Raw genomic sequence first — 24653 nt, forward strand, 5'->3', positions numbered from 1 at the left:
GGTGAAAGGGCCTCATAAGTGGAATAGCCTAGGGCCTCTTTTCATCGAAATCCGGCCCTGGGTGGGCAATGTGAACATTGGGTATTGAAGAGCATTCAAGCAGTTGAGAGTTGATATATAATAATAATAATTATTATTATTATTTATTTTCTTATATACCGGGCGGTTCACAGCAAAAGAACTGAGACATATCAACGAAGACACAAAATACAGTAGAATTCAGAGGAATACAATACAGTGAAATACAATATGATGCAATACAATGTAATATAATGTAAAATCATCGCATAAATTTGCCAAACAAATAGGTTTTTATCGATTTTCTGAAGTCAAGGGAATCATACTATTCTTTCTGTCTCTTCTTGGTAACCAACTAGAGAACATTATTTGCTCTGATGGTAATTGATTTACTGTGAGACATGCCAAGTCATTTACTGCTTTTAGGCACATTTCCAATTGGTTTAATTCATTGGTTCCTTTAATATATATAGGATTGCTGAACTTAACACAACATGCCTTACTTATTTATTTAATTTTCTATTCCATTCTCCCAAGGGAGCTCAGAACGGTTTACATGAATTTATTCAGGTACTCAAGCATTTTCCCCCGACTGTCCTGGTAGGCTCACAATCTCGTATCTAATGTACCTGGGCAATGGGGGGGATTACGTGATTTGCCTAGGGTCACAAGGAGCAGTGGGAGTTTGAACCCATAACCCAGGGTGCTGAGGCTGTAGCTTTAACCACTGCGCCACACCCTCCCTTTACTCTTTCTCTCTTTGTGTATCTGATTTTCAGCACCTTATCACCTGGGAATTGGCATTTCTCATCCAGATATTTGCCGTTTGAGTCCATTAGCAGTAATACATCAACTTCTTGGATCAGTCTGCTGCTGTCTGAAGGTCACTGCTCTCTAATGGAGTCTGTTTTATGGGATTCAGGTGAGCTTTGCACTTTACTCAGAAACTGAATTATCCTTTGCAGCACAAGTATACTGGGTCTCAGTTCGTTGCTGTTTAGTTTAGTTCAGTTCGGTGCTGTTTTAGTGTCTTGTAAATGAGCTGTCACAGGGCTTGCTGGCTGAGGCCTGCGGCAAGATTTTTTGTTTCGTCTCAGCTGAGCTCATTTCTGTGCCATGCAACTGGGCTATCGGCTTTCCAGCAGAGTTTGTTGTTTGAGTCTCAAGCAGATGCAGAGACTGATTTGCTTGCTCCAGTTTTGCCAGTTCTACCTCCTTCTAGCCATACTATAGAAAAGTGTTCTGGGATAATTTGGATACATTTGTTTAAAAAAATATATTTAAGGAGCACTGTTTCAAAACAGCACCTTCTAACGATTCCATCGCTAAAAATAATAAATACGCGTCGTCAGTTTATTTTTTCAGTCACTGCACCCCAGACTTGGAATTCTCTACCGAGCTTTATAAGGGAAGAATCTAATTTAGGAAAATTTAAATGTAAACTAAAAACATTCCTGTTTAATGACGTATTTATAAACTAACTATGCTTCTAATCGTCTTTTTAAATAATCATGAGAATCTCATAAAGTTTTCTTTCAAGTCTCATTTCCAATTTTACTCTTCTACTAAATTTTATCTTTTTAAAATTATTATCATTATCCCTCCCTTATGTGCTTTCCCTTTATGTATATTCTTTTTTATTTAAAATGTAACTTCTTCCCCATATTTTCCTCTTGTCTCCAGTTTCGTCAAATTTGTTTTTTAACCTTGTTAGTATTATCTTCTATGATTCTGTTTTTACATTGTAATTTTATCATATTGTACATCGCTTCGAATTTAGATGAAGCGATTAATCAAAAACATATTAAACTTGAAACTTGAAACTTGATGTAAAGACCGATTTTGAAAAGATAATCGAGAAAAGGGCTGTTTGCAGTCAGTGCTGGGCCCTATGTGGCAGTGTGTGCTCAAAGACCCCAGTGCTTTATGTAGATTTCCAGTTTAACAGGCGACCTATGTAGAAGGGGCCTGTGCTGTGAACACCAACTCACAGGCACTATTCTGACTGCCCCTACTCGCCTAGGTCACAATGGAAGTCCAGAAGGAAAGGAAATTGCCATATTTCTGTGTTTTTTGTATCAACGAAATTGGGACTTCATTTGGGGTCCTGACCCACAGTTTGGAGCCACTGGCTTAAGACCATAGAAGTTTTGGGCAAAAATTCCACAGCAGCCCTTGTTGGATGATTTTGTTTGCACAGTTTTTCTCAGTAATTTGTATTTTCTTTCCTAAAGTTTAGGCTGAATGATGTCAAAATTGAGTAGATCCTTTCTATGTTCTGCTAGATTTAAATGCTAGTTTTGTATAGATTCTTGAGATAAGAAAAGGGATATCCAAGTCAGGACATGCTGTTTCCTCAGTATTTTACAAAAGGCTCACTGAACACAGACTGGCCAATATGTACAACTATTTAACCAGTTATCTCCCACTGAATATCCCCAGTTAGTAGCTAGCTGCTAACTGGTTATATCACATGACTTATCCAGTTAGGTACTGATATTCTTTGCCTAACTGGATAAGTTTAGTCCTATCTTTCACTGCTAAAAAGTTAACTGGTTAACACTGGACATGGCTTGGCATTGAATATCCAAGTTTAACGTCAGCATCTGACAGCAAAGGTGTTGCCTCCCACTGGCTCAATATCGGGCTCAGAACTTTTTGTTAAATACCTGTAAGGGCATGGAAAATATCTATACCTTGAGAATACCAAACAAATGGAGATGACCAAACAGCACACCAAAGAAATGGACTTTCATCAGACTCTTATCTGAAGGAAATTTCCTTAATCATAAATTTTCATCAGACTCAACATAGTCATGTTTCATCTAGTAGGCCTGCATCAGGAGTCTTCAAAGAAACATCATATAACAGGTACATAAATAACAAAATAATTAATAGAATGATAGGGCTCCTTTTACAAAGCCATGATAGCGGCTGCTGCTGCAGTAATCACTCTGACGCCCATAGGGCATCCGAGTGTTTGCCGAGTGACAGCCGCTGCCACAGTTATGTAAAAGAGGGGGATAATATATTAAAATGATTAAATAAATTATATAATTGATATACATCAAATAATAAAAAATATACAGTACATATAAATATATACAAGCAAAGTGAACCACGAATGAGATGAAACCCAATTAAACAAACATTGATGCAACAAATCACAAAATATGAGAACTTGTATATTATTGAACAAAAAAATTATATAAAACATCTCATAATGAAGAATTTTTGATTCAAAATAAGCTATGCAAAATAAAAATCATGAAAAAATTAATAGTGACATACCTATATTGAAGGTATAAATATACTGTTGATTCTTGGATATTAAACAGCTTCCAATTTGATCTTCAAATATACATTACTCACATAAATGACAATAGTACACTAAGAATTGTATCGACAGATAAAAAAGTGGAAAAGTCAAAGAAATAAAAAAAAATAAATAAAAGGGGGAATGGGGGAAGGGAAAGCAGAGTGGGAAAGGTAGGAAAAGAGAAGGTGGGAAGGGGAATTGGGAAAACAAAACCAGGGAAAAACGGAGCAAAGAAAAGAAAGGGAAAAACAAAGAAAAGATCTGTGTATTTTTGCCTTTGTAAATGTACTGGGAAAACTGACAGCAAATGCCCCCCCTCTTTTTTTTTTTTTTTTTTTTTTTTACTAAGCTGTGGAAGGGGAGGACCAAATCCAAACTAGTCTTTAAATTTTGGACTTCTGTGGAATCAGCAGTGTTACTGGCAATATGTAAAATCAGGACATGATAGGGAAATAGAATTCTTTGATGAAAACAAGGACTGCTTTATGGAGCAGCTGGTTCAGAAACCAAGAGGCAAAGCAATTATACACCTAATTCTTAGTGGAGCACATTAATTGGTGAGGGAGGTGATGGTGCTGCTGCTGCTTGATAACAGTGCTCATAACATAATCAGATTTAATATAATCCCTGGAATAAGTTCACACAGGAAATCTAATACCACAGCATTTAACTTTTTTTTAAAAAAACTATAATAACATGAGGAAAATGGTAAAAAAGAAACTTAGAGGAGCAAATGCAAAGGTCAAAAATTTACATTCAAAAATATCATCCAGGAAGCTTAGGCGAGATATATTCCAAGTATTAAAAAGGATGAAAGAAGACCAAATGGCAGCCGGTATGGTTAACGAGTGAGTTGAAGGAAACTATTAGAGTTAAAAGAGAATCCTTCAGAAAGTAGAATAAGGATCAGACTGAAAATTAACTTAAACAGCACAAGGAATGTCAAGTCAAATGCAATGCGCAAATAAAGGAGGCAAAGAGAGACTTTGAAATGAAGATTATGTTGGAAGCAAAAACACACAGTAAAAACTTTTTTAGGTATATTAAAAGCACGAAGCCATGAAGAGAAGCGCTATAGAAATAACTAATAGTAGTAGTATTAGTAGTAGAATCAGTTGGACTGCTTGACGACCGAGGGATAAAATGGGCTCTCAGGGAAGACAAGGCCATGGAGGAGAAATTAAATGAATTATTTGCTTTGGTCTTCACTGAGGAAGATGTGAGGGAGTTACCAGTGCCAGAAATGGTATTCAAGTCTCATGAGTCAGTGAAACTCAAACAAATCTCTGTAACACTGGAAGATGTAATAGGTCATTTTGACAAAATGAAGAGCAACAAATTGCCTGGACCAGATAGTATACATCCCAGAGTACTGATAGAATTGTAAAAATTAATGTGCAGAGTTATTGTTAGTAATTTGCAATTTATTTTTTTTAAATCTAGCATAGTACCAGAATATTGGAGGTTTGCCAATGTGACACCATTTTTTAAAAAGGGTTCTAGAGCTGATCTGGGAAATTATAGACCAGCGAGTCTGATGTCTGTGCCGGGCAAAATTATAGAGACTATTATAAAGAACAAAATGATAAAACATATACATAAGAATGGATTAATGAGAGAAAGCCAACATGGATTTGGTCATGGGAAATCTTGTCCCACCAATCTACTGCATTTCTTTGAAGGGGTGAATGAACACCCGGATAAAGGTGAGCCGGTTGATACTGTGTATTTGGATTTTCAAAAGGCATTTGACAAAGTACCTCATGAAAGACTTCTAAGGGAGTTAGAAAGTCCTATTATAATGGATTAATGTCCTATTATAATGGATTAAGAACTGGTTGAAAGACAGAAAACAGGGTAGGTTTAGATGGTCAATTTTCTCAATGGAGAAGATTGAATAGTGGGGTTCCCCAGGGGTCTGTGCTAGGACTTCTGCTTTTTAACATATTTATCAATGATCTAGAGATGGGAATAACTAGTGAGGTAAATTTGCTGAAGACACAAAGTTGTTAAATCGCAAAAGGAGGACGAAAAATTGCAAGAGGACCTTGTGAGACTGGGAGACCGGGCATCAAAATGGCAGATGACGTTTAATGTGACCAAGTGCAAAGTGATGCATGTGGGAAAGAGGAACTCAACTATAGCTATGTGATACAGGGTTCCACAATAGGAGTCACTGCCTAGGAAAAGGATCTAGGTTTCATCGTTGAGGATACGTTGAAACCTTCAGCTTAATGTGTGGCAATGGCTAATAAAGCAAATAGTAAGTTAGGAATTATCAGGAAAGGAGTGGAAAACAAAGATAAAAAAATGTTATAATGCCCTTGTATCACTCTAAGGTAAGTCCACATTTTGAATGCTGTGTGCAATTCTGATTGCCATATCTCAAAAAAGATATAGCAGAATTAGAAAAGGTACAGGGAAAGGAAACAAAAATGTTAAATGAGATGGAACAACATCCCTACGAGGAAAGGCTAAAGTGGCTAGGGCTCTTCAGCTTGGAGAAGAGGCAGCTGAGGAGTGATATGATAGAGGTCTAAGTGGAGTGGAAAGGGTAGATGGGAATTGCTAGTTTACTCTTTCCAAAAATACTAGGACTAGGAAACATATGATGAAGCTACTAAGTAGTAGATTTAAAACAAACCAGAGAAAATATTTCTTTTCACAATGTGTAATTAAGCTCTGGAATTTGATGCTGGAGAATGTGGTGAAATCAGTTAGCTTAGCAGGGTTTAAAAAAAGATTTGGCTAATTTCCTAAATGAGAAATCCATAGGCCATTATTGAGATGGCTTGGGAAAATACATTGCATATTCCTAGGATAAGCAGCATAAAATCTGTTTTACTCCTTGGGATCTTGCCAGATACCTGTGACCTGGGTTGGCTACTGTTGGAAATAGGATACTATGCTTGATGGATCTTCAGTCTGTTTCAATTTTCTGTAAATCCCAGAAGCAGTAGGGGATGCACTGTCAAAATTGATGATTAAATGAGCTGCTTGAGGTGAAAGGGCCTTGATCAACCTGTCATCCAGATAGTGGAATACATAAAAATTGCAAGAATGGAATGTTGCAGTCGCTACAACTAAACATTTTGTGAATACTTTGAGTGCTGAAGCCAGACCAAATGGAAGCACCTTGTATTAGAAGTGACGTGTGCCCAGGATATTTGCTTTGGGCTGAGAGAATAGGTATGTGCGTGTAGGCCTCTTTGATATCCAGAGAGCAGATCCAATCAGTTTTGTCTAAAAGTGGAAATAGGAATACCCAGGTAGAGCATTTGAAACTTCTCCTTCACTAAGTATTTGTTGAGAGCACAGAGATCTAATATTGGACAAAGTCCTCAGGTCTTTTTTGTTATTAGGAAATACTTGGAATAGAACCCTTGATACCTCTCCGGCAAAGGAACTTGTTCAATGGCATTGAGCTGGAGGAGGGCTGAGAGCTCTTGGTGAAGAATGGTGGTGTGATGGGAATTGAAAGCAGACTCTCTTGAAGGATGGTTTGGAGGTGTATGTTTCAGATAGAGTGTGTAACCTTGTATCACTACATTGAGGACCCAGTGATCTGCTGTAATCAAAGCCAAACATTGGTGGAAGTGAGTAAGATGATTTCCTATAGGAAGAGTCTGAGGAATAGTTTGTATTATGCTGGCTAGGCTCTCTAGAAGAAAATCAAAAGGACTGCTGAGATTTTTGATGAGTCTGCAATTGGGTCTTTTGAGTCCTCTGTTTGTTTGGGGCATATTTGAGGAGGTACATATCTGTGCTTAGAGTAATAGGAGGAGCGCTTAGGTTTGTAAAATTGTTTGGCAGGTTGAGGTTTAGTAGACCTTGAAGCCGAGAGAGTTATTATGGACTGCTCATGCCTTGTGATCTTTTGGGTGTCCTCATCTATTTTTTCATCAAAAAGTTAATCAGCCAAGCATGGAATGTTTATCAAGCACTCCTGGATATTGGCATCCAAATCAGAAACTCTCAACCATGTTTGTATCCTCATGGCAATAGATAATGCTGATGCTCTTGAGATGACATCAAAGGCATCAAATACTGATCTTGCCATACATTTTCTGGTTTCTAACAAGTTTAGAAATGTGTTTAAAATCAGTCAATTGGTCATCAGGAATATATTGGTCATAATGAGATAATTTCTGAGTTAGTGACTTCATGTAGAAAATCATGTAGAAATTATCACTCAATATTTAGTTGGCTAGCATTGCATTTTGGAATAGTCTATGGCCAGATTTGTCTAATGTTTTTCATTCTCTGCCACGAGGGGCACTAGCATAAGTCCTGGAACTGCTAGCTTTCTTCAACACAGATTCTCCAAGCAGTGATTGATGCTGGAGTTGAGGCTTGTCAAATCCGGGGCAAGATTGGAGTCTGTAAAAAGAGTTTAGTTTTTTTGGAACTAGAAGGTGTACTTCCCAATTTTTAAACATAGTGTCATTTATTGAATTGTGAAAGGGAAGCTTTAGACAATCCAAAGCACTAAAATACTCTGCTCTAGGTTCAGACCCGGACTCCATCTTAATTTTGTAAAGGAGAGGCTTTCTGGTGGTGAGTCATTAATGTAAAATTCTCATGCTGTGTGCCGCATTGATTCCATATAAAAAAAACCAAAACTGCAGGATACAAGAAGTTGTATTGTATTGTTTTGTATCTCTTGTGAGGAGGTGGAAGGGATGGATCTGAAGAAATCCCATATGATTCCTCGGTTGAGAGATCTGGACACTCAAAAAAGGAGGAATGGTGAAACAAAGCAGAATCATATTCCTCAATGTCAAGGTCAAAACATATGCTGAGATGGAGAAGAGCATTGACTATGATGTTGAGGAGAGCAGCAAGATGTACTTTGAGATGCTCTACAATGTTGATGTGATGTAGATATAGAGGAAGAGCTCGAGATCTTGATGATGTTTCTCTCCTCAACCTCAAATGACATCAATGGCTGTATAGAGCATTGCTCAGGCTGGGCTGGGCTGATGCCACTGCAGTGGTGTAAACTGCTTGGGACTGTAATATGTAAAACTCCCTTTGTATTAGCTCTCTGATCTGATACTGTAGAGAAAGCACCAGTGCCATGTTAGCCATCAGTACAGATGGTGTAGATGGTATTGGGTGTTGAGGCATTGTTGACCTTGATGATGAGGTATGCCTTCCAGGAGACCTTGTTTCTATGTGTCGACATTTAGAATGTGTCAATGGTGTGGACGTCAGAGATGCATGCCAATGCCGCCGATGCATTAGCATAGAGCATGCCTACTCTCCATATCCAGACCTACTCCAGCACCAAAAAAATATAACTTATTTTTTAATCGCTTGGGTAGTGCATGTACATCCTCAGATCACTGCAGGACACCTCAGTGCATCCTGCAAGAAAGCCATTTATGCTACTGTAAGCATTAGTGCTTGCTGCAGCTTTATAAAAGGGCCTCATCCTTGTATGTGGCTACATACTCATAGGAATGGCCTTATAAATACTATTCTCTCTTAGCTGAGTTGGAGTCCTCCGACTGCTTTGCTGCCCATTGGTAGGATTGTAGATGAAGGGCTCCTGCTCAGCTTAGAAAAGTGGTCTCAAACTTGTGGCCTGCCAGGTACTATTTTGAGGCCCTCGGCAGTGGCATACCTAGCACATGTGACACCCAGGGCCCATCATTTTAATGACCCCCCCCCCCCCTCCCTCCCATCTATATGAAAAATATGATTTTTAGTACCAATCCACATATTGCACAACAAGAGTGTACCTAGGAAAAGGCAGCATCTTAAACACTGCAGTGAACACCAACACATACATTGTAAAACTAAACAAGCCAGATCCCACACAGTCAATTGATCCTGCAGTCAATGCCAACTGAAAACTATGGGGCTCATAATCGAAAGAGAAAAATGTCCAAAAACTGGCCTAAGTCGGCACTTGGATGAACATTTCTCAAAAACGTCCAACTGCCGATAATAAAAACGGGTTTTGGACGTATTTCTAAACAACCTAAGCCTTCATAGGGCCGCTGAACGACCAAAGCTAAACGGGGCATTTTGGGAGGCATGTCGAGGGTGGGAGTTGGGAGGGACGTGGGCCAGCTTAGACTTAGTTGTACAGCATGTATAACCGAAAGTTTTACAACAGAGCCTAGACGGAACTTGGATGTTGTGACTTAGACCATGTAAAACATGGTCTAAGTCACAAAAACCCACCAGATAAGCACTGAAAACACATAAAACAGACTCCCATATACTACCCCAGTGATCACCAACCCCCTCCCCACCCCCATAAAAATTGTAATCATAACTTTAAAATTCAACCTCCAGACCATCATCACCTGGCTGCCTGGCATAGGAAAGCCTAGTTGTCCAGCACAGAGGCGGCTTAAGTCGACTTGGGGGTGGGTTAGAGACCCATAGAGAGGATGCCCCATGCCCATAAGCCCCTGTAATCACTGTATTGATATTGAAACATGTGCACTTCCCTATACACCCCCAAAACCCTTTTGTACTGGCATATAAGTGGCTCCTGCAGCCATAAGGGCTATTGGGGTGGTAGATAAGTGGCTCTAGGGGATTCTGGAGGTGGTTTGGGGGGCTCACCGTAACCTATAAGGGAGCTGTAGTGAGGAGAAGTCATGGCACCCTTTTTGTGAAGTTCACAGTAGTGCCCTGTAAGGTATCCCAATATTTAGGTGGCATGTCTGGGTGTGCAGTCCACCACTTGGCAGACCCTTCCCATGTCCAACAGGGCTTATTCTAGGCATTTTGGACTTGGACGGAAAGTTGGATGAAAATGTGGTATAAAGATGGACGATTTAGTGGCTTGGACGATCAGATCGGCAGGACGTATAATTAGACGATTTTCGAAAGTAAAAAAAAGTTTGATCTATCTTTCGAAAATGTGTCTTAGGCTCTTTTTAACTTTGGACGACTTGCGAGATGGACGTAAACGGACTTAGACATCCCTTTTGATTATGCCCCTCCACGTTCTTTTCGTACACACAGAACAGAAATACGCCCTCGCCCAATATGGAATAATCACAAACTAAAAATAGAAATATGTAGACAAAAATAAAAACTGAATCGCTAAGAAACCAGACTCTGCATACAATGCAACACCACAACACCACAAAAACAGTAACACATGTCTTCTAATACTGTGCAAAATATAAAGACAGTAGATGTAAATTTGAAAAAAAACTGATACATAACAATCACCATTTTACAAATTAACAAATAAAAATAAAACAAATAATGAGAAATAAGAAAATACCATTTTATAGGACTAATCCCCATAAGCTCGGTCCCCATCCCCGCAAACCACCTGATTCCATCCACACAAGCCTTGAATTGTTTTATATTGAACTTATTATATTAAAGTATAAAAAGAAACAATATTCTGTACAATTGTCAATTTATAAATCAGCGTCTTCTCCCCACTCTCTCTTCCCCATTTCCCTTCAGCGTCCTCAGCCTACTCTCTCTCCACTTTCCTTCAGCACACACACATAAAAACAAGCAAGTAATTTTATATCATTTTCATTCTATTCATTGATAGAAATTAAAGTCTAAATAATGCCAGTCACATAACAAAACATGATTTTACAAAAATAATTCCCTGCACATTTAAGCCTGCAAGGATTACTAGATGTCTTTCAGCAGCTCCCCTTCCTCTCTCCCCCTTACCTTTCTGGCCAAGTCAAAATGATCTACCAACAATAAAATTTTAAAAACACAAAGCACACTGTACACAGAGAAAATGTTAATTATCATTTATATTCCACAGGTTTTCAAAGAGGTCAAGGCAGATGACTTTATGCAATGTCAGCTCAGTAACAACTATACAAATATAGACAAATATACCCCCTCCCTTTTTACTAAACCATGATAGTGTTTTTTAGCGCAGGGAGCTGCGCTGAATGCCCCACTCGATGCTCATAGGCTCCCTGCGCTAAAAACCGCTATTGAAGTTTAGTAAAAGGGGGCCATAGTGCAAAATATAGACAGCATATATAAATTCTCAAAACAGACACATTTTGATCACTAAATTGAAAATAAAATCATTTTTCCTACCTTTGTTTGGTAATGTCATCAGTCTCTGGTTGCACTTTATTCTTCTGACTGTGCATCCAATATTTCTTCCCTTCTTTCAGCCTCCTGTATGCTTCCTCTCCTCCAGACCTCATTCCCTCCCCCAACTTTTTCTTTGTTTCATCCTGCCCTCTTCTTTCTTTCTCTCTCTATGCCCCCTTTCTTTCTGTATGTCTGTCTTTCTCTCTCTCTCTCTGTGCTCCATTTCTTTCTTTCACCCTGCCCCCTTCTTTCTTTCTCTCTCCATGCCCCCTTTCTTTCTCTATGTCTGTCTTTCTCTCACTCCGTGCCCCATTTCTTTCTTTCTTTCACCCTGCCCCCTTCTTTCTTTCCCTTTCCATGACCCCTTTCTTTCTCTATGTCTGTCTTTCTCTCTCTCTCCGTGCCCCATTTCTTTCTTTCTTTCACCCTGCCCCCTTCTTTCTTTCTCTATGTCTGTCTTTCCCTCTCTCCGTGGCCCATTTTTTCCTTTCTTTCTTTGTTTCACCCTGCCCCCTTTCTTTCTCCCTGCCTTCCCCCATGCCACCGCCATTGAGAAACATGCTGCTGCCACCGCCGCCGGGGAAAGGTTGCCACTGCAGCCATCGGGAACAGGCTGGCACCGAGATCTCCCTCCCTGCTTTTCTTCCCTGCGGGGCCGACCAACTCTTGCCGCCCAACGTCAATTCTAACATCGGAGAGGACATTCCGGGCAAGCCAGGCAGCGATTGGCTGGCCCAGAACATCCTCTCTGACATCAGAATTGACTTCAGGTGGTGAGAGTTGGTCGGCCCCGTGGGGGCAGAAAAGCAGGGAGAACTCAGCGCCAGCTTGTTCCTGATGGCGGCAGTGGCAGCCTATTCCCCCGGCGGCAGCCTATTCCCCGGTGGGTGGTCATTTGTGCACCCACTTGGGGCGTGCACCTGGGGTGGACTGCCCCCCCCCCCGCCCCCTCCCTTGGTACGCCACTGGCCCTTGGTATGTTTATCATAATCACAAAAGTAAAATAAAACAGTTTTTTGATCATATATCTCTTTAGCTATAAATTACAATATTATTATTAAGACTTAGCCAAAAGGAAAGATTTATAAACTACTAGTCTTATAGCCCGTTAGAATATATGTGTGTGTGTCTCTCTTTATTTCTTTCTTTCTCTCTCTCTCTCTCTCTCCTTAGCCGCTTTCTTTCTTTTTGTCTTTCTTTTTCCTTGGCTGTCCATCACCACCTCTTGCCTGCTTCCCCTGTCCATTCTCTCTTCCTTTTACCTCCCCTGTGTCCACCACCACCCCTTCACAGGTCTCCTTATGCAGCAGCAGCCCTTCTCCCTTTGTTTTATCTCCCCCCTGTCCAGCAGCACCTTCCTTCTCCCCCTGTCCAACATTAGGCCTCCATTCCTTTTTCTTCACCCCCCCCTGTCCATCAGCACCTCTTTCCTTCTCCCCCTGTCCAGCAGTAGGCGTCCCTTCCTTTTTCTCCCCCCCCTCCTCCTTCGTATCCCTTTGATATACTTACCTTGCTCTGCCCCAGATCAGAGGCTCCCGACAGCACCCAGTTGCACCCATTGGCAAAGTTCCCTCTGCGGCATCCCGCACCCCTCCTGACACGACTCCCGCTGTCTTTCTTTCTGTTTGTCTCTGTCCCTGGCCCCCTTTGTCTGTTTGTCTTTCTGTATATCTCCCTGCCCTTGTGTCTTTATTCTTTTCTTTCTGTCTCCCTTCCTCCCTCTGTCTGTCTGTCCGAAGCAGCATTCCCTCCCCCTCCATTTCCCTCCCCCCACACCAGTTCCCTGTGCACCTGCCCCTGTGTCTTTCTTCTTGTATTTCTGTCTCCCTTCCTCCCTCTGTCTGTCTGTCCAAAGCAGCATTCCCTCCCCCTTCCATTTCCCTCCCCCACACAGCAGCATTAGCGTTTCCTCTACCCCCTTTCCCTTCCCACAGTCACGACTACAAACGCGGGCCCGAGTCCTTTGCCGCCCCTCCCCCCCCCGTTCCCTTCCCGCAGGCCCGACTACACATGGCGATTTAAGCAGCGTGTGCAGCACTCTTCGCATGCTGCTTCTGGTCCTTCTACTGCCCTGATTTACTCTGACACGTCCGGAGCAAATCAGGGCAGTAGAAGGGCCCGAAGCAGCGTGTGAAGAGTGCTGCACACGCTGCTTAAATCGCCAGTCGGGCCCGCGGGAAGAGAAGAGGGGGGGCGGCAAATAACTCGGGTCCCGGGCAGCGGAAAGTTGCTGGGCTCCTCGGTGGGGGCGCTGAGCGGCTGTGATCCCTTTCCTCCCAGACCCCCCCCCCCCCCCCGGAGGAACGGAGATCGGCAGCTACAGCCGCTGGCTTCGGCGTCTTCTATCCACTGCGGCCAACCCTAGCGGAAACAGGAAGTAGTCAGAGAGGGCGGCCGCAGTGGACAGAAGACAGCAAAGCCAACGTTAGAGCGGTGCAGCGCTTTTCTCTTCATTGAAAAGCGGGTGAGCCGGCGAGAAGGAGGAGGTGGTGGTTTTGGCAGTGAGTGAGGGCGGGAGGGTGGGAGTCGCCGGCTGTGCTGTGCTGTGCTTTCTCGATCTGTCCGCCGCATACGCACTCTGGCCACGGACCTACAGATCACGGATCAGGGATTACAGATCACGCAGGTCTGAGTACGCATGCGCGGCTAGCGTTTTATTAAATAGGATAAAGAGTTTTACCTCATGCAAAATTATCATTTCTTTAAAAAGACATTAACTATTTTTTTCTGAGGCCCTCCAAGTACCTACAAATCCAAAATGTGGCCCTGCGAAGGGTTTGAGTTGGAGACCACTGGCTTAGAAGGAATAGTGCTTACATAATTATCTTCTAAATGTGAAACTGCTTTTACACATGCAAAGGCTATGCAAGCTTTCTACAGAGATCTCCAATGCCTTTAAATTTGAACTGTGCCTACACCACTCAAGACTGACCTGTAAGTTTTTCCATCTTGTAAATCCATAAGCCTGTTATGTGATAACAAGCATGGAACATAATGCTGCTTGTTAAAATAAACTACTTGACCATTGTAGCACTTTAGAAAAATAATGGAGTCACTTGACCTTCAGAGTGGTTTCATAAAAGTAGTTTTTCATCTGTAGTTCACAATTGGTCTCATTTATAAGACCTTCTGGAAAGAAAAAAAAACAGAAAAAATAATAAATAAAAAATACCTTACAGTCCAGCTTCAGAAATGAGTTTCTCAACATCACCTTCTAGAACATTCAACCATCAGTACAAAATTTGGGGCAGTAATACCAAATTTGTTGTGTTCACAGATACACACTGAAGAAAGCCCCTGGAGCTAATGCTGAACATCGGTGAATTTGAATACCTAAGAGTTATCTGATTTAAAAAGGCTTTGAACATAGTAACAAAAAATCCCAGAGGAACAACAATGGGAATACAGAATGCTATCAAAAGATATAAGATTTTTATGAGAAACTCCTTGTGATAATGTGTGGGATCATGGATTTCATAAAAACACAGTCAGACACGGATACAAGGTAAAGCAAAAGCTCTTTATTAACCAATAATGAACCTTGTTACTTCTGTGGTACAGTAAATAAAGAATAATGTCTCAAGTTCAGAACTAAAGTTTAGACATCCTCAAACTCTCAGTGCATTCAACATCTTACAGGGTTCACAAACACAGGTCTGGCTCCCTCCAGACCTCCTAAACAGGATTCTTATGTAGCCATACTTAAGGCTTGACCTTCCTTAGCTGACTTCTCATGATTTATACACAAACAAGGGAAACCCAAACTCCCAGGCTGCTTCCCTCTTCCCAGAGCCTCTGCCTTAGGCCCACTCCTAGAAACATCTTGCCTAAGGGTTTTCCTCCTAGAAACTTCTTTCTTTGGGGCCTCTCTTGTTCTCCATGGACAGCTGATCCATGGAGGCTGTGACAACACTGCTCTGAATTTGATTGGCTGAGTAGGCAACAGACAGAAGCTGCTGAACCAATCAAATTCAGATCAGTACTGTCAGGATCTACAGGGGGTTAGGTGAATCTCCAGCCCTAGAGCCCTGCTTTTTTGTTGTTGTTTTTGTTTACTTTTTGCTCAACAAATCAAATCACATCAAGCAAAAAGTAAACAAAAAAGCAGGACTTTAGAGCTGGGGATTCACTGAATCCCATGAAAGCTCTGACCGAATGCCACTAGTATAAACCATATGAACAAACACCCCCTATCAGTTTTTGAAGTTTCTGTAGTCACAGTTAGATCTGCATTTCTAGTCTTTCTAATCAGTCACAACATTTCAAAATCCTGTTGATTAATGAATTTGATTTTGCCTCAATTCTATTCAATATGTCTGAGAAAAACCCCAGATTTAAAAGAAGCCAATTATGTGACCATAAGATGTCAGAAACATACCCGCATACCTCTTGTATTTGGTGATTGGGCATCAATCATAAAGTGGACTCATGTCCTGACTGCAGAAAAATGAATCTAAAGGCCTTGAAGATGAAAGAGCTAAAATTAAAGGATTATATTAGTAAAAAGAAGAAAAAACTATTGTCTGTATCTGCTTCATCTTTACATTAAAAAAATCCACAAAATAAATAGAAACATTCATTTAGGAATAAAACAAACACCCTCTTTCATAGCCCAATGCCTTAGAGAATGGGGAAAAAGGAGAAGCATATGCTGAAGATGTCATTGATTATGCTGATGCCACATCAAGCACCTCCTCTGCTGGAGCCTATTGACCAATCAGGAGGTGAGGCTGCTTGTTCAGCCTCAAGAGGGATATCCCCAATTAGGAAGGATTCCTCAGGCTTTCTCTGTATTTCCAATGCCAAAAAAGAGGAGGTGTCGATCGTATAATTCTCACCTTTCTTGACACTGAACATCTTCACCTTGGGACTCCTGTGAAGAGGCCAAGGCTTATGAGGTATGTAGGAATTTGGGTAGGTTGCCATGTTTGCAAGCTCGTTCCCTAAATATACTGTATAGTCAGAAAGTCTAGGATCCAAATAATTTTTACCTCGGAGGAATCAGATTTATCGGGTCATTCTCTGACAGGGGAACAGGTTTTACTACATACTTCTGAACCTATAAAGGCTTCAGATAACCCTACGGGTAACCTTACTTCTGAGGTTCTTTTACTATTAAAACAACTTTTACAGCAGAATCAATATCCACAGCAGATTCAAATTCAGCAACCTACCACTTCTATAACTGAACAGTCTATAGAATCAGAGAAGATAAAAATAACTGGGTCTTCATTGTCTCTGCCTCATTTAAGAAGAAAATCTTGGTCCTTTCAACCACATCTTCAGTTGAGGTAGCAGTTACACCTTGCTTTGAAGAAACTCTGCAAGCATCTCTTCTCCATCCCCAATAGGGAGAAATACACTGGGTCTGCCATCTGACCCATACGTGCCTTAGATAATGCAATCCTCACAACCCAAGTATACTGTACATTGTGTTTGAAATTCATTCAAAAATGACTCAGACTCTCCAAATTCCAACTTCTTCCAAACCTGACCCAAAGGCTCAAAATTTAACAGTCCTTAAGTACTTAGATGTACTAAAAGAGATTATATTTTTGCCCATCCATGAGGAGCTATTAGATAATCATAAAGCTATCTGGTCAACTCCATATTCCTCCTGAGCTGCAAAGAGGAGCTTAGAGTCAAAATATAGAGTACAGAATATATGGGGACATAGTGATTTCTAATTATCACACCAGTCTGTAGTTGTCAAGTCCACCATGCAGAAGGCTAAAAGGTTCATGGGAATATTCCAACATCCCTCCATTTAAGGAAATGAAGGTCATGGAAGGAATGAGATGGAAGATATATCAAAATGAGATGCTGAGTGGTAGAATATTCATCCATCAGTTCTACATTCAAGTACCTATATACACTGAAGGATGCACTTCATAAAGAGGAAGATTTTCTTCAAACATCTTCCAAGTCATCCTTTGAAAATATTTTAGCAGACTTAGAGAATCCATGATACTTACAATATAACTCTACAGTAAATGAAGCAGCAGTGGCTATTTCTACAAAGAGATTGGTTTGGCTAAAGTCATCAGCTTTTTGCCAAGATGTACTTGAAAAGGTTGCTGATGTACCTTGTCTGAGTGATACATTATTTGGTGAGATTGTCAAGGAAATCATAGACTCAATTAAAGATGACTATACCTTCTTGGTTACACTGGAGGAGGAAAATGATGACTAGGCAAAGCTGGCTTATAGGAAATTACCTTATTACTCCCCCAAAGATCAGATCCCTTGAAGGACTCCTCAGTTTTAGAAAAGCAATAAAAGCATATCTCTTCACCTAAACCCCTGCTCTTGACCGATGGACTACAATGAAATGTATATTGAGACCAGAACCAGTATATGTTACATATGGATAACTTGTATTTTAAAATCATACGCTGTAACTATCTGTGTGTCAAATTAGAATAAAACTTGTTCTAAAAACCTTGCACCTTAAGGATTACTATGGCAAATTGTAACAAGTAAACTGTATGTTATGTATATTACTATTAGACCCTAGTATGTATCAAGTTAGGATAAAAACTTGTACTGAAATTATGTATGTTCAACCTGTAACTTATTCTGAGCTCTTTGAGGCTAACGGGGTAGAAAACAAATTAAATAAATGAAATCTTTAGCATTAACTTTTAACATTCAACTTTCTTCCATTTTTCTGCTTCCCTCTCAAAATCTACTTTTCCCTTCCTTTCTATCCATGTGTACCATCTCCTCCCTCTTTCTTCTCTCCTATTCCCATCTATCTATAAGAAACATTTCTTCTTATTTCTTCCCTGCCATCCCGTAGTTTGCAGGATATCTACTGTAAAGTCTGGCCAATAATGTCCTCCTGTTCCAAGTTAGTGAAGTTCCCATTGGCTCTACTTCAGCCTCTGATTCCTCAAGTAATGCCACCTGCTGGAAGATAGCTTATATACTTGCTCCCTCACACTCCTCTAGTGTCTTCTAGAGCTTTACAGATTATATGAGTCTGTGGATAGTCCCTTCACTTCTGAATTCTAGTATATAAAGGTATTTTTTATGCTTGCCTAAGTATTTCCTATAAATAATGTAATAAATGTCATTGGTAATTTGCTTGTTAGAACACTAAGTGTCAGCTAAATCCATTTAATCGGCCCATAGAGAGGTTTCTACAGCTTGTTTTCCAATTTCTGTGTGGACATTTTTATACACTAGAGAATCCAAATTAAACACAATATTGGCTGAACATTGAAACTTGCTCATGAAGATTCACTTAAAATTTAAGCAGTGAGGTTACAGATAGAGATGGGCCAATCAAATAAGAAATGGAAATGAGACTACAAGCTTCAGTCATTTGCATTAGTTATTTGTTATGGCCCTTGAATTGTGTTAACTGTGAGGTCTGTAGATTATGTTATATATTAGAGAAATAAATGATTATGATCTTACTGTTTGCTTAAATTCCTTTTTCCCCAAGTAAAAACAGCAAGATTCCATTGTTTCATAATGTAAAATAATGTGGGAGTCGATATTTGGCCCAAGGGGGTAAGGGGCTTGTAAGCATCTCACAGCCATGGTCTGAGTTAACCCAGATATTCAGTGTCAGGACATGAGGGACAAAAAGGGCAGCTGCCCTGGGTCCCACAGCTCCAAAGGGTCTACACAGACCAATATGTCCTTCCCTTCTTCCTATCCTGGTCTGAAGCCCGTTCTCCCTCACCTTTTAAAATATAAATGGGTTGCTGGTGTGGCAGTAATACTTCAGCATTGCCCACAGCCTCCTCAGCACTGTTCCTCTGCTTTGGTCTGCCCTTACGCAACTTCCTGTTTCCGCTTCGGCAGACCGTGGCAGAAGAACAGCTGAAAAGGCCGTGGGCAGTGCTGAAGAATCACTACCATACTGGTGACCTCTTTACATTTTAAAAGGTAAAGGGCAGTAGGCTTCAGACTGGGGTGGGAAGAAGAGAAAGACATCCTGTCCCGCAGGAGCCTCCTGAAGCAGCTGATTTTTAACTGAAGAGAAGGGATGCTGGATAGGAGGGTGTTTGGTGAACTCAAGGGTGGTGGGGAGGGAGGGAAGGAGGAGGAAAGGAGAGATGCTGAATGGGAGGCAGTTGGGCAGTGGAAGGGAAAGATGGTGGACCTGGGGGTAGTGGGAAGGGAGTGAGAAATATTGGATGGAAGGGCATTTAGTAGTAGGGAAATCAGTGGAGGGAGCAAGGGGAAGACGAATTGGGGGCCCCCTCCTTAATTTCTGCCCTGGGCCTAGCATGTCTAATACCAGCATTGATCAGCTGATATTCAGACCAGTGCGTAATTAGCTTGGCAGATAAATTAGGCCAGCCTTTCAGTTGTCCTATTTTTAGAAGAACATAAGAACTGCCATCTCCGGATCAGACCCATGGTCCATCGAGTCCAGCGATCCGCACACGCGGAGGCCCAGTCAGGTATACACCTGATGTAGTTTTAGTCACCCATATCCCTCTATGCCTCTTGTAAGGAGATGTGCATCTAATTTGCCTTTGAATCCTAGCACAGTGGATTCCTTAATAACCTCCTTTGGGAGAGCATTCCAGGCGTCTACCACTCGCTGCGTGAAGCAGAACTTCCTGACATTTGTCCTGTACTTGTCCCCCCTTAGCTTCAAACCATGTCCTCTTGTCCATGTCACGTTGGACAATGTAAATAATTTATTTTCCTGCTCTATTTTATCGATGCCTTTCAGTATTTTGAACGTCTCGATCATGTCCCCTCGCAGCCTCCTCTTCTCAAGGGAGAACAGTCCCAGTTGCTTGAGTCATTCTTCATATTCCAAGTTCTCCATACCTCTTATTAGCTTCGTTGCTCGTCTCTGCACCCTCTCCAGCAGTTTTATATCTTTCTTTAGGTTGAGAGACCAATGTTGGACACAATATGGCATTATGACTTTCTTCGATCTACTTGTGATTCCTTTCTTTATCATGCCTGACATTCTGTTTGCTTTCTTTGCCGCTGCCGCGCATTGTGCCGATGGCTTCAGGGTCCTATCTATCAGTACACCCAGGTCCTTTTCTTGTTCGCTCTTACCCAGAGTTGCGCCTGACATTCTATACTCGTGTTCCTTATTCTTACTACCTAAATGCATTACTTTGCATTTCTCCACGTTGAACTTCATCTGCCATTGCTCTGCCCATTTCTCTAACTGATACAAGTCGCTCTGGAGTTCCTCGCTATCCTCCTGCGATCTGATTGCCCGGCATAGTTTTGTGTCGTCTGCAAACTTAATGATCTCACTGGATATTCCGTCTTCCAGGTCATTGATATAAATATTAAATAGGATCGGCCCAAGTACCGAGCCCTGGGGCACACCACTAGTCACTTTCTCCCAGTCTGAGAACTTCCCATTTATGCCCACTCTCTGCTTTCTGTTTTCCAGCCATTTGCCTATCCACCTTTGTATATCTCCCTCTATTCCATGGCTTTGTAGTTTCCTGAGAAGTCTTTCATGTGGAACTTTGTCGAATGCTTTCTGGAAGTCCAAATATATTATGTCCACCGGCATTCCACTATCAATTTGCTTGTTCACGGTCTCAAAAAATTGAAGTAAATTCGTTAAACATGATTTCCCTTTCCTGAACCCATGTTGACTGGATTTCAGCAAGTCGTGTGTATCTAAGTGCCGGACTATGCTATCTTTGATCAGTGCTTCAACCATCTTTCCAGGGACAGATGTAAGGCTCACAGGTCTGTAGTTGCCCGGTTCTCCTCTCGATCCTTTTTTGAAAATTGGCGTGACATTCGCTATCTTCCAGTCATCTGGTATCTGTCCAGTTCTGATTGTCAGATTGGCAAGTTTTTGCAATAACTCTCCGATTTCAACCTTCAATTCCTTTAAGACTCTCGGGTGAATTCCATCCGGTCCAGGGGATTTGTCACTTTTAAGTTTGTTGATCTGGTAGTATATCTGGTCCAACTCCACTTCAACTGTGGTGAGGCTGTCTTCTATTATTCCACCAAACACTTTCACTGCTTCTGGTATTTTTGCGGTATCCTCCTCCGTAAAGACGGACGCAAAGAAGGAATTTAGTTTGTCTGCAATTTGTTTATCTTCCTTGATGTACCCTTTTCTTCCTGGTTAGTGGATTGAATATCACAGCTAACTGCTGGCTCCACTTATGCTCCACCCCTTGGACCGCCCCAACTAGTTAGTTAGTGCTTTGGCAGTGATAGAAGATATTTACTGGCACTATCCGGTTAAATGCCACTGAATATTTGGGAATGACCAGCTCATCAGGATTTAACCAACCAGGCAGATCCTGTCCTGTCTGGTTAAACCTTTATAGGTATCAACCCCATGATATTTATATTCAAAATTTCACTGGAAACCCAGTATCTCAGATCCTGATATTCAACGGGCAGTGGGCAGCTCTTTGACTGCCTGCAGCCAGCATTCAACCCAGATATTCAATGCCGGGCCATTTCCAGCAACCAGCATGGAATATCCATTTTTCAATGCTAGCTAGTTCATGGCCAGTTAAGGTGACATTTATACTTAACCGGCCAAGACTTAATGGGCAAAGATAGGCCTGCTTTTTTGAGGCCTTATTTGCCTGCTAAGCCTTTCTGTTTAAGTTACGAATATCAGGGCTTAAGGAATCATGTCTCCAGAATGCCCCAACATTGCCGGCTTTTTTTTGTTGCTAACTGGGCATTTTCAGTGGTGCTAACTGATTAAATGCCACTGAAAATGACTGATTAACTGCCGAGACGCAAGTTAACCAGTTGGTGGCCATTCCCAGCCGGTTAAGTCATGCTGAATATCAGCCGGTCAGTGTAAAACGTATAATATAAACATGCAACATCTGCAAATATATAAGACAAAAATAATAAATAACGAGCTTAACTAATTTAAACAATGTAATCAGCCTAACAAAATATAGCAAAGTTACAAAATGCCAATCTCAGTTTTGTCCCTCCAATCACCAGCTACTCATATTTCCTCAGTGCTGTTGTAAAATCCAAACCTGAGACATGAACTTTCTAAAACATTATGGGGAAAAATATTCAAGAAAGACTACAATAAACTCCCCGATAATGAGCCCATAGTATTGTATTAATATTTGAATATTTTTACCATTGTTGATTCTTTTTGTTTGACTTATTCTTACTGTACATCTCCTGAGTGAATTTCTTGACCCTAATAAATTAATAAATAAAATACCTGCTGCTGAATATCTGGAGTTACCACGGACCTGTCATGCTATCTGTTTAGTGACAATAATCAGACTGCTACTCAGAAATCTATCATACACCAAATATTCATCATGTGCACTAATCTCTCACTCAAATAAATTAGCAACTTTATCAATCAGCTTTTCATTATTTAACTTTCTGCACCATATCTTCAGAAATACCTCCAATGGATATAACTTTAACAATCAGAGATCATGCACTCTCTCATCATTGATCTGTTATGCACTTATTTCAAATTTCATTCCATTCCGTCCTCTTTTTCTCTTTTTTAATAATTTTTATAATATTATACAAAATCCACATTTATCTGTTCATTACTGCAACTTGTCAGAAGGAACTCTATCCATCATGTTTCACCTTGCAGCTGTATCAATGATGTCCCCTGTTGCAAAATAGATATAGAAAAAAATGTTTTTAAAAACATATGAAATTCTATTTAAAAATATCCCTCGATATTATTCATACACCATCTCAGTACTTCTCTACTCTTACGCTCACATTTACCTCTTCATTTCATGCCTCTCTATCTTGGCTCGCTACCTTCCCTTATCAAGATGGTGTCATCATCTTTTCATTACAATATATAGGGTCCTCCCTCATTTCATGATATCACAGGATCTCCATCATCCAATCCTCAACTATTTCCATGCAATAATCTCTCATTTAAAACCTCAATATAATTTATAAGAATGTTGTCAGTCTATTTTGAGATTCAAGCCTGCAGGAGTTACTGTGTTTAATGTAAATATCCACTGTCGCTCTTTAAAATTCAGAATGCACTTATAATTACCACCCTCCCACCCTTCAATTACCTGATCTATCACTCTCCATTTTATGTCATTGATCTGATGATTTAGCTGTTGCCAATATTGAACTGACGGAGCTTGTAAAGTCTGGGTGTTAATTCTAGACTTGTGCTCACTGAGGCAGATCTGTATGGCTCTGCTACTCCATCCTATATATATCAACCTACAAAGGCACTCAATCATATACAGTACACAACATTTTTGCTCTTACAGTTCGTAATTCTCTTCACTTTAATCACTCTATCTGTTCCCGGTTCTTTCCATTCTGTGCCTGTAATGGTGCTATAGCACCATTGACATGCACCATATTTGTCGTGTGTATATACTTCCCCAATGGTATGCATATCTACATTTTGCCACTAACTCTCCTATATTTTTATTCCTCTGATGTGCTATTATCAGCGGCTCTGCAAAGACAGAAGGTAAAAGTCGCAACAAATGTCAATGCTTTTTAAAATCAGTTGTTTTAATTGAATAGTCCTTTTTGTATAAGGCAAAACACATACCAACTTCTAAACCGTTGATTTTATTGTTGTTTGAAGTAGGAAATGTCTCTGACCAAATTTCACTCACAAGTAGGCCTTCTATATAGTTTTTTCAGGATATCTTCTTTGTATAAAGCAATTTTGCAGAGCTTTTGCTTCAATTTTATATAATCACAAATTTGAACATATCCTCCTCAATTGCAAAAATTGACCAACTGGTAAATTATCCTTCACAGAAAATGGCTGAAAACTGTGACATTTCAACAAGGCATTCTTCTCTACTGTTTTCTGAAACAACATTGTCAACATCCTGGATCCATATTTCATTATCGTCAAATCCAAAAACTCAATTTTCCCAGCATCATAATTCATCACAAACTGTATATGGGCCTCTTTGACAAACAGACAAGCAGCTTGAAATTCCAAGATGCTGATAGAAGGGAAAATTATTTTTCCTCATAGGCCAAAAAGCCTATAAATGGTGATATGGTGATACAGGCATAGGCCTACAGAAGTTACCAATGAGTTTCAAGTATATGATCACTTTTTTGTTCTGACCAGTAATGCTAAGAAAGGCAGATCTGCATCCAAGGCCTCTTGATCTCTGGATGGATTAAAATGGCAATTTCCTCCATGTATGTTGCCTGTGGTAAACAGCTGCCAATCGCATTGAAAGGCACACTCCACCAGAGGGGTGGCTACCTCATGGAAAGAGGCTCGGGCGATATCCCCCTGTGATCTTTAGAGCAGTGATATGGT

General features: G+C 40.7%; 1 long non-coding RNA gene across 1 annotated transcript in view; it reads left to right on the forward strand.

The window, feature by feature from the left end:
* LOC117364341 overlaps positions 1-24653 on the forward strand; it is a 186436-nt gene that overhangs the window by 153636 nt on the left and 8147 nt on the right. Inside the window, exons 2-3 of the long non-coding RNA XR_004540216.1 lie at positions 798-940; positions 14673-14900. This is a non-coding gene — a long non-coding RNA (uncharacterized LOC117364341). The remainder of the gene's footprint in view (positions 1-797; positions 941-14672; positions 14901-24653) is intronic.

Source organism: Geotrypetes seraphini, chromosome 7 (assembly GCF_902459505.1).
Source record: "Geotrypetes seraphini chromosome 7, aGeoSer1.1, whole genome shotgun sequence".
Taxonomy (NCBI): domain Eukaryota; kingdom Metazoa; phylum Chordata; class Amphibia; order Gymnophiona; family Dermophiidae; genus Geotrypetes; species Geotrypetes seraphini.